Here is an 11,407-nt window from a genome sequence, read left to right on the forward strand (position 1 = left end):
TGACCTAAACACAGGTGTGGGTGGGGGGGGAGAGGGGAGGGGCCGGTAAGGAACCAGAGAGCCGTCCAGTTTGAAAACCCTTGTCAGAGCTTCGCTAGCCCAGGGCCCCAAAAGCCTTCTTGACAGATGGGTGTATTTCCTCTTTTCTATCAATACCAACCGTGTGAATGACCTTGTCTCTCTTTTCGCCTTGTTGGGAAGCTTAGCATCAAACTTGAACTCAACTGAAGCCACAGTAGCAAAACCTTACTGCTTGAATATTTGTGTTTCGTTTTCCTGCCCCCCCCCAGCTTGATTTCTGCTTGTTTATGTTTTTATTTCTGATTTTGCTCTTTATTCTTATTTATGTTTTAATCTAATTTTATTATACAAGCATATATTTATTATAATGCTCCTTTGGTCCTTTTGAGAACGTGTCTGGGTTTACATAAGAAAGGAGGTTCTAGGGCTGCCTGGGTGGCCCAGTCTGTTAAGCATCTGACTGGGGCTCGGGTCATGATCTCATGGTTTGTGAGTTCAAGGCCCGCATCAGGTTCCGTGCTGACAGCACGGGGCCTGCTTCGGATCCTCTGTCTCCCTCTCTCTGTCTCTCTCTGTCTCTAAAACGTAAATAAATTAAAAAAAAAAAAAAGAAAAAAGAAAGTAGGTTCTAGTCAGGTGGGCATCTAGGGTAAGTGCAGGCAGGTAAGTCTGAAAAGATGAGAGGACAGTCTGAAAAGACAAGTTGATGTCAGGCCCTGGGCAGTCACAGCCAAGTGCAATCCCCATGCCCTTTCCTCCTGCAGCCTTGGCTGGTGTCCTGTCAGCACCTCCCTCCCTTCTTGGAAACCTGGCAATTGACCTTAATCCCGTCCCATGCTGTTGTCCCCTTGCTTCCTGGACTGGCCGATGTGCACTGGCATCTTCTTCGAGTGTTAACTCCCAGACATCCTTGCTTTCAGCCTTGCCGTTGGCATCAGAGAACACGCATCCTGTGCTCTCCGTAAAGCACGCCTGATCCGGCTCCTCTTTCCGGATCCTCAGTGGCTCTCAGGCGAAAGCTCAAGGGCACTGGCCGGGCTCAGGGTTCTGGTTCACACCCCAGCTCTGCCTCTTCCTGCCCGTATGATGTGGGCAAGCTCCTTAGCTTCTCCGGGCCTCAGATTGCTCGTCTGTAGGTCGGAAATGACAATGGCACGAGCACTGCCTTGTGCTGATGATGGGCTGAGTTGGCAGGTGTAAAACATGGCGACCGTTCCAGGCACAAGTAAACACTGTGTGTGTGTGTGTGTGTGTGTGTGTGTGTGTGTGTGTGTGCTGGCCTCGTTGCCACGAGCTCTTCAGACGCCTCTTGCCAGTTCCCCTCGCACAGTTTCTGGTTCCTGTGACTTGCGCTACTTGTGGTTTTCTAAATGCCATCCAGAATGTTCCCTTGTACCTCTGGATGTTTTGTCCATGTTTTCCCTGTCTGAAAAGAGTCCCTTTCCCCAACTTAGCCAACGCTTCCTCATTCTTCTTGTGTTAGCTTAGATGCCACTTCCTTCGGGAAGGCCTCCCTGCCTACTCTCCACCCGCCCTCCCCATTTGTATTTTTAAAAATTTTTTTAAAGTTTATTTATTTATTTTGAAGGAGAGGAAGCACGAGTAGGGGAAAGGCAGAGAGAGAGAGAATCGGAGGAATCTCCATGCACTGTCAGCATGGAGCCAGATGTGGGGCTCGATCTCAAGAAACCTCAAGATCATGAACTGAGCTGAAATCAAGAGTCCACTGACTGAACCACCAGGCTGCCCCCTTTCCCCACTTGTGTTTTTCTGTCTCTCCCCCCTAAAACTGTGTTTGGCTCCCCCCTTGGAAGGACAATCACAGTTCCTGGCAGCGTAGGTACACAGGAAACTGTTTTGGAATGCATGGATGACTCCCCCGGTCAAATCAAGACACCGTATAGACCAAAGCGTGTGCAAGTTGGAAATAGGGTGACGTAAATTGCCAGCCACAGAATTTCGAAGTTGGCGTGAATCCTAACCCTTGTTCACACCGTGGCCACTTGGTGGCGCCACTTTAGCTGGTGGCCCTGAATACCTACCGGCCTTCCTCAGGATCAGTCAGTCTTCTGAGCGCCTCAGGAATTTGTGCTTTGCACAGAATGCTAACACCTTGTACTCCAGATCGAGGCTAAACAGCAAGTGCCTACCTTGAGGGGTGGTAGGAAAATGGGGGAGAGCAAAGGAATACTGAGTCAGGAGGTTCGACTCCATCAGGGGATGGGAAGAGAAGGGTCTCTGAGAACCTGGGCTCATGACCAGGAGGCCAGCTGCAAATCCAGAATCAGGGCCGGGATGTCATGGAGGCAGGAGAGACGAAGAGGAGAAGTATGGTATAAAGTAGATGAGACCCATTCGACAAGAATTGATGAGAAAACACTCAGAAATGGGGCACTGAATTCTATCCTGGAATCCCAAGTCTAGAAGCAGGCGGGGCTTGGACAGCAAGCCAAGTTTCCGTCCAGAAGGACCAGCCATAGGAGCTGCTTATTAAGGCTCACCGATACCCATCGTTAAGAGTAGTGCATAGAGGATGTGCGTTCCAAAGCGGAAAAGGCACGTAGGTTTTCTCAGTGCAGGTGCTAGAAATCCTTCTGTGCTTTTCTCCAGCTTACAGAGGAGAACTTTTGGTGTTGGTCCTCTACAGTGGAGATGGCCACTGCACTGTACAATGATGAGTTATAAGTGATAGCCACTGACCCGAGCTTCAGGCATGGCTGCATCAGGGTTGGTCACAGTGTGGCCAGCCAGCCCTGGGCTCTCCAGCCGGTCTGTAACTTTTGCCCGGGTGACCCCGGTCACTCCCTCACGGTCTTCCCTTCTTGGATGACACACAGACTGCGCGTGAACTAGAAGGTTGCTTTGTAATTATCCCAATAGAAGTCTAGGGATTTTTTTATACTGCTGTTGTCCAGAAACTCATATCAGTCAGTGTTCTTATATGTTCATACCATGGCCACTGGGCAAAGAAACAAACCCTGGATGACCTAGTAGGAAAGGAATTTGTTGAGTGGATACTGGGTAACACAGGACTTCTGGAAAGGCATGACAGCCGGGTTTGGGGAATGTGCCAGGTGGGGATAACACTGAAAATCACACTGCAGAAGTGGGCGGGTAAGGACACAATTGAGGGTTCACTCCACAGGACGTGAGTGGAAAAGCAGTTGATGAAAACAACGCAGCCTTGACATTCGGTATAGTTTCCCTGTGCCTTTTGATTCCAGTGTCAAATGAACACTAAGCAACCTGACAGCTTTGTGATTATTTAGCCTCCGTTTTCTTGCTGGCTGGTCAACGCGAATGAATTCACATGGAGAAACAGCTCGAGGCATATTTCTTCCCTGATGGCAGGTGGGAGGTGGCTTTTTGGTTTCCAGTACCCCACCTGTGATGTGAATTGCCCCGACTTTTCCCTCCTCATGCCATCCCTTTGTGGCATCTGTCTCCTTCTGGAAACTCCTGCTTCCCTTGGCTTCCGTGACCCCATTCTCTCTCTTCTGGTTTCCTGCCCAGTTTCTAAATGTTCCTTCCAGATCCCCTTCTCCCCTTTATCTTATCAGTCTTGGTCTTCCTCCTGCCACCTTCCTTCTTCCCTTTTCTTCTCTCCCAACGTCCACTGCCGTGGCTTTGTAATGAATCAGCTGGTGATTTGAAAGCCCTTGGGGTCTCTCCTGGATTTCCAACCAGCGGGCAACTGGCTAGCCTCTCACGGATGTCCCGAGGCCCCTCACGCTTGAGATATTCCCTCCCAACCTCACCGCTTCTCCAGTGTTCTCTGAATCAGTGAATGGCAGCAGTAACATTTCATTGTCTGAGTCAGAAACCTAGGCATCATTCCCGGGTCCCCTCTCTTCAATACCCTCCACTTCAATCCCTCTTATTTCCTTAACATCTCTGGCATCTGCCCAGCGCTCCTCACCTGCGTCAAGACTTTTTAAATGTAAGGCATCACCATCCGTCACCTGGATCATTGCAACAGACTCCTGACAGGTGTCCTTGTTGCAGGCTCCCTCGCACCCCCTACTCCTGCCCTTGCTTCATTATAGGCCGAGTGATAAAGTGTATACTTGGCCACACCTCTTTACTGCATGTGACATTCAATGAATCCCCTGTGGCTCTAAGAAGAAAGTCCAAACTTCTAAGGCAGAGGTGGGCAAATGACGGCCTGTGGGTTGAATCAGTCTCACCACGTGCTCTCATGGTCATATGTGGTCACAGCTCACAAGCTGACAATAATTTTTACATTTTTAAATTGTTGGGGAAAAATCAGAAGAATGCGACATGTGAAAATGATGTGCATCATATCCAAAATAGACAGGAAAACCCTCCTAAAACTCAACAATGAGGAAGCAAACAATTGAATTTACAAATGGGTAAAAGATCTTAACAGATGTACCTCACCAAAAAAGATATACAGATAGCAAATAAACATATAAAAAGACTCGGGGCGCCTGGGTGGCGCAGTCGGTTAAGCGTCCGACTTCAGCCAGGTCACGATCTCGCGGTCCGTGAGTTCGAGCCCCGCGTCAGGCTCTGGGCTGACGGCTCAGAGCCTGGAGCCTGCTTCCGATTTCTGTGTCTCCCTCTCTCTCTGCCCCTCCCCCGTTCATGCTCTGTCTCTCTCTGTCCCAAAAATAAATAAACGTTGAAAAAAAAAAATTAAAAAAAAAAACAAACAAACATATAAAAAGACTTTCAGCATCATATGCTGTAAGAGAATTATAGATTAAAACAGCAGTGAGGGGCGCCTGGGTGGATCAGTCAGTGAAGCGTCTGACTCCTGATTTTGGCTCAGATCATGACCTCGCGGTTTGTGAGTTCGAGCCCCCCCATTGGGCTCCGCGCTGACAGTGCAGAGCCTGCCTGGGATCCTCTGTCTTTCTCTCCGTCCCTCCCCCATGCTTGCGCTCCCTCTCTCACTCCCCCCTCTTTCAACATAAATAAACCTAAAAACAAAAACAAAACCAAAAACCAGCAATGAGACACCACTACACACGCAACAGAATGCCTACCATCCAAATACTGGCAACACCAAATGTTCGTGAGGGTGTAGAGCAACCAGGAACTCTCGTTCATCACTGGTGGGAGTGCACAATGGTCCATCCACTTTGGAAGACAGTTCGATGGTTTCTTACAAAACTAAACGTAGTCTTCCCATCTGATTCAGCAGTCGTGCTCCTTGGTGTCTCCCCAAATGAGTTGAAACATGTCTGCCTAAAAAGCTGCCCATGAATGTTTATGGCGGCTTTAGTCCTCATTGCCAAAACTTAGAAGCAACCAAGAGGTCCCTCGATAGGTGAACGGATAAGTAAACTGTGGTCCATTCGGACAATGGGATATTATTCGGTGCTGAAAATAAGTGAGTTAGGAAGTCGTGAAAAGATCTTGAGGAACCTTAAATGCATAACATCAAGTGAAAGAAGACTGTCTGAAAAGGACACCTGCTGTAGGGTTCCAACCGTATGACATTGCGGAAAAGGCAAAGCTTTGGAGATGGTAAAAAATCAGGGCTTGCCAGCAGCTCAGGGAAGGAAGGGAGGGATAAATAGAATACGTGGGCTTTTAGGGCAGTGAGATTATTCTATATGAAAATATTCTATAGGATACTGTAATAGCAGGTACCTCGCATTATACATTTGTCAAAACCCATAGAATATACAACACCAAGAGTGAACCTTGACGTAAACCATGGCCTGCAGTAACAACAGGGCGTCAACAGTGACTCATCGGTTGTAGCCCACGTCCCACATTAATGCAAAATGTGAATAGGGGAAACCGTCCGGTGGGTGGGGCTGAGGCGGTGTCTGTAAATTCTCTGGATTTTCTGCTCAATTTTTGTGTGGCCCTAAAACTGCGAAAAATAAATAAATAAATGAAGACCACGGATTTAAAAATTAAATCAATTTCAGCGTGTCTCAAGTTTCATTGGAACACATTCACACCATTCATTTGCATATTATCTATCTATGGCTGTCTTTGTGCTACAAAGGCCGCGGTGAGAGGTTAACCGTGGTGACCAGAGGACCGGAAAAGCCTAAAACAGTTACTGTGGCACCCTAACCAGGAAAGATCGTGCCGACCCTTGGTTTACGCCCTTCTGCATCAGGACATCACCTGTTCATTTATCCCCAGCCTCACCCTGCTACCTCCCATCTTGTCCATCAGCAATCCGGAAAAGTATTTTCTCTAACAATCCACACTCTCTCTTGCCCGTCATTTCCCTCTGCCAGGCAGGACTCAGGCAGAATTCCACGTGTCCCAGCACCTCTTTGGGAGGCAGCCTTTTCGGACCTCGCAAGCCTAAATTAGGGGTCCCTTTGGTACTCCTCACCCCCTCTTTCCCACAGTTCAGCCTTTCTATGTAGAACGTCAGGTTCTTACTGACCCCCTGAGACTGAGTTTTGGAGGGTGGGGCCGTGGCTCATTCTTCTCTGCATCCCTGGCACCCAGTGCCTGCTCGGCGGATGCCCAGGGAACATTTTTAAAGAATTCTGAACTTGGCAATCATGCATGTCTGGGCTTCAGAATCTGTGAAATCAGATGGTAAATGTCATCTGCGTGTCTGTTTAGGCATATTTTCTGGGCAGAAAGTCCATTGTCTTCATAAGCTCCTCAAAAGGGGCCGTGACCAAAAACAAATTTTTTTTTTAATTAAAAAAATTAGGATTTCCACAGGGAGCCTAGGTGGCTCAGTTGGTTGAATGTCCAACTCTTGATTTTGGCTCAGGTCTTGATCTCACAGTTTGTAGGTTCAACCCCTGCATCAGGGTCTGTGCTGACAGCAAGGAGCCTGCTTGAGATTCTGTCTCTCTCTCTCTCTCAAAATAAATAAGTAAGCTTAAGAAAAAAAAGATTTCCTGGAAGAGGTATAGATACATGGTCAGTAAAATACCAGTACGGATACATTAATAAGATTTGTTGACTTTGTTAGTTGGACAGAGTCAAAGAAGGTTCCTGATTTTTCTTAACACAGTCAAAAGGTCTTTGTGGGTGACAGACCTACTGCAGTATTGTTTTTGTTTTTAAGTTTATTTATTTATTTTGAGAGAGAAAGTGAGAGAGAGGCAGAGAAAGAGGGAGAGAGAGAATCCCAAGCAGGGGCTACACTGTCTGCACAGAGCCCATAGAGGGCTCGATCTCTTGAGCCATGAGATCATGACCTGAGCCGAAACCAGGAATTGGACGTTCAACTGACTGAGCCATGAAGTGCCCCATCACTGCTATTTTTTTTTAATTTTTTTTTAATGTTTATTTTTGAGAGAGAGACAGAATGCAAGTGGGTTAGGGGCAGAGAGAGGGAGACACAGAATCTGAAACAGGCTCCAGGCTCTGAGCTGTCAGCACAGAGCCCGAGGCGGGGCTCGAACTCACGAGCTGTGAGATCATGACCTGAGCCAAAGTCGGACGCTCAACCGACTGAGCCACCCAGGAGCCCCATCACTGCTATTTTTTTAAAGCCTCATGTCCATGACCTATTGATATAAGGTTAGCATTAGTTAAAAAAAAAAAAAATAGCATAGGCATAGGAGATCGATGTCCAGAGGAGGAATATTTAGAAAAGATTCATACAGATATCTGCGCTTGATTTGATTCATGCTTATGATGATTAATTTTGCATAGTAACTTGGTTAGTCCCCAGTACCCAGCTTTTGGTCACATGCAAGTCTGGATTCTGTGGAGGAGGTCATTTTTAGATGTGATTAACCTTTAAATCAGCAGACTTTGAGGAAATCAGATTACCTTCTATAATACCTTCAGTCGCAGGCATTACATGAAAAGATTGAGGTCCCTGAGGAAGGAGTTCAGCCTCCAGGCTGCCTTCCCACTCAAGGCTGAAACATCAACCTTTCCCTAGGTTTCTATCCTGCTGGCATACCCTGGACACATTGGATTTGCCAGTCCCCCACAATTACCTGAGCCAAATCCTTAACATAAATCTCTCTCTGTACCTGATACAATTCTCTCTCTCTCCTGTTGAACGTTGTGGGTTGAAATATACTCTTTTGGAGGAAGACACGTTTTTGATGAAGAAGTTTTCACTTGGAAAGCTCTTGGGGATTAGACCCAGGATTTCTGGTTTTGTGGTTAATATTTTCAATTAACGCTCGAGATAAACACCCCTTCTCGGTTTAGATAAGCATTTGCTGGTGAGAAAAGTAGGAAGGGTTTTAGCATTTGAATGCTTGCTGGATTTGGGTTATGTTTGAAATCACAACCTTGGGTTCCACAGGAAGCATAAACACTCAGCACTCTTGTGCCCTACAAATGGGTGGTGATAGTCTGAAAAGTTCTTGGAGGGGCGCCTGGGTGGCGCAGTCGGTTAAGCGTCCGACTTCAGCCAGGTCACAATCTCGCGGTCCGTGAGTTCGAGCCCCGCGTCAGGCTCTGGGCAGATGGCTCGGAGCCTGGAGCCTGTTTCCGATTCTGTGTCTCCCTCTCTCTCTGCCCCTCCCCCGTTCATGCTCTGTCTCTCTCTGTCCCAGAAATAAATAAAAAATGTTGAAAAAAGGGGCGCCTGGGTGGCGCAGTCGGTTAAGCGTCCGACTTCAGCCAGGTCACGATCTCGCGGTCCGTGAGTTCGAGCCCCGCGTCGGGCTCTGGGCTGATGGCTCAGAGCCTGGAGCCTGTTTCCGATTCTGTGTCTCCCTCTCTCTCTGCCCCTCCCCCGTTCATGCTCTGTCTCTCTCTGTCCCCAAAAAAAAAAAAAAAAAAAAAAATGTTGAAAAAAAAATTAAAAAAAAAAAAAAAGAAAAGTTCTTGGAAATCTGGGCTATGTGGATCCATCCTTAGCCAAGGGAAACTGTAAGCATAAGAAACAGGAAGAAATGGGCCACCAAAATATTTCTTCCTTTCATGTATGGGCTCTCTTTATCCTACTTCTGCTTAGTAAATGCACTACTGTTATTTTTTTTTTATGTTTTATTTATTTTTGAGAGAGAGAGACAGAGCGTGAGCAGTGGGGAGGGGCAGAGAGAGAGGTAGACACAGAATCTAAAGCAGGCCCCAGGCTCCGAGCTGCCAGCACAGAGCCCAACCTGGGGCTCAAACTCACGAACCGTGAGATCATGACCTGAGCCAAAGTCAGACGCTTAACCAACTGAGCCACCCAGGCGCCCCTGCCCGCTGTTATTTATTTTGCTTTTAAATTGTTTGCTATCATTTCAGAAACATTGTAATAGCAATTAAGGGATTTTTTTTTTTTTTTTAAGAGAAAAATTCTAGGTGCCTGGGTGGCTCAGTTGGTTGAGCATCCAATTCTTGATGGCAGTTCGGGTCATGACCCCAGGGTTGTGGGATTGAGCCCTGCATTGGGCTCTGCATTGAGTGTGGAGCCTGCTTAAGATTCTCTTCCTCTGCCCCTCTCCCCTCATGTGTGCTCTCTCTCTGTCTCTCTCTGTCTCTCACTAAAATAAAAAAACAAAGGGGCACCTGGGTTGCTCAGTCGGTTGAGCGTCCGACTTCGGCTCAGGTCATGATCTCACGGTTCGTGAGTTCGAGCCCCGAGTCGGGCTCTGTGCTGACAGCTCGGAGCCTGGAGCCTTGCTTCGGATTCTGTGTCTCCCTCTCTCTCTGTTCCTCCCCTGCTCGCACAATGTCTCTCTCTCTGTCTCAAAAATAAATAAAAATGAAGAAAAATTAAACACAAAAATAAAAATAAAAAAAGAGAAAAATTTACTTATATCTTCACTGCCCTAGAAACTGATTTTGAGTTTTTCAGGGACACGGGCCAAAGGCAAGGCTGGCAGACCTTGGAATCAAGGGCAGAAGGCCTCTGGAGAAGGGACAGCCACACAGAAACTACAGCGGGACAAGTGTCACTTCCGAAATGCAATTTACAAGTTGTTACTCTCACAGCGGCGCGGAGGCACTGAAAGAGCGTTTGCACCTTTTGGAACCCGCGGATGCTGTTTGGTTTTTCAGAACAGCTGTCTCAGTGACCTCTCCCCGGGCTCAACTCTCCCCTGCCCGCTTCCCTTTTTGTCTTTTAAAGCCCCAGCATATGAGGATTTGGCAGCTAGAACAAAGTTGAGCACCACTGACACAGGAAATGGTCCACGGCTGGACTGGCGCCTGAATGTAGCTGAATGGGGACACACACACCCGGCCCTTAGCAGAGAAGCAGTTGTCACTCAAAGCGCTGAGCTCCATGGCACTGGCTTGCTCGGCTCCCTGTTCTAAGTGTCTTGACTGTTAGGAAGGTAACAGTAGTGGTGGGACACGGTACAGCTCAGTCTTTGTTTCAGTTTTTAAAAAAAATGTTTATTTTTGAGACAGAGACAGAGTATGAGCGGCGGGGGGGCAAAGAGAGAGGGAGACACGGAATCCGAAGCAGGCTCCAGGCTCTGAGCGGTCAGCACAGAGCCCGACGCGGGGCTCGAACCCACCGAATGTGAGATCGTGACCTGAGCCAAAGTCGGACATCCAACCCACTGAGCCGCCCAGGTGCCCCTATAACCCAGTCTTAACCTTGTAGTTTGGGTGGCTCTTCAGGAAGAGGAAGAGGTAGGAAGTCAACTGGCACTTAACTCACTGTATCCCACGCTGTGCTGGGCACTTTGTATTCATTCTGCAAAGGAGAGTGAGTGGTTTTCGATCGCTGCCTGGGTGTGGGCCACACTACCTGTGTGGTCTTGGGCACATCACTGGACGCTTTGCCTCATTTTCCTTTGGTAACACTGGCAACCAGACCTACACCACTGGGTTACTATGAGGATTAAGTTAATTATTGTGTGTGAAGCTCTTCGTGCCAGGAACATGTGTGCCATTATTAGCTTTATTAGCTCATTTTAACACAGCCCTGCTTATCCTTTTATGATCTAGGAAACCGAGGCTCATGGAGATTAAGTCAATTACCGGAGATGGCAGAGCCTGAAACCAAACTCAGATTTATCTGACTGCCGTGTTTTCTTCTCATAACATGACCGGGCCTGCTTGATGCTATCGAATTCCCTCTTCTGCTTGCCAGCTTCGGGTTCAGTGTATTAGCCCTTCTTTGTACCGACAGGGGTGAAATCCTATACGACTCAAGCTCTGTCTTTAATCCCCCATTTCACCCATCCCTGGCGGTCAACAAGCCAGGGAGTGGGCGGGAGGAGAAACTTTCCTTCTATTTTTCCCTCCTGTGGGCCTAATCTGCCCTTCTGATGGTGCCTGTGCTGCCTCTGGTTTTCCAAAAGCAAAAGTAACCGTAACTAAATAACAGAAATATCCTGACGAGCAGGACCCTTATCATAACCTGGCCGATTTAGGGGAGCAGATGGCCTCCCGGGGCAGTGCTGTCCAACAGAAATGTAACGTAAGCCGTATGTGTCAGGAAAATTTTCCTAATAGCTACGTTTCACAAGTAAAAAGACAAAGATGAACTTAAGTGTAATAATATTTAACC

The sequence above is a fragment of the Lynx canadensis genome, chromosome E1 (genome assembly GCF_007474595.2).
Source record: "Lynx canadensis isolate LIC74 chromosome E1, mLynCan4.pri.v2, whole genome shotgun sequence".
Classification (NCBI taxonomy): domain Eukaryota; kingdom Metazoa; phylum Chordata; class Mammalia; order Carnivora; family Felidae; genus Lynx; species Lynx canadensis.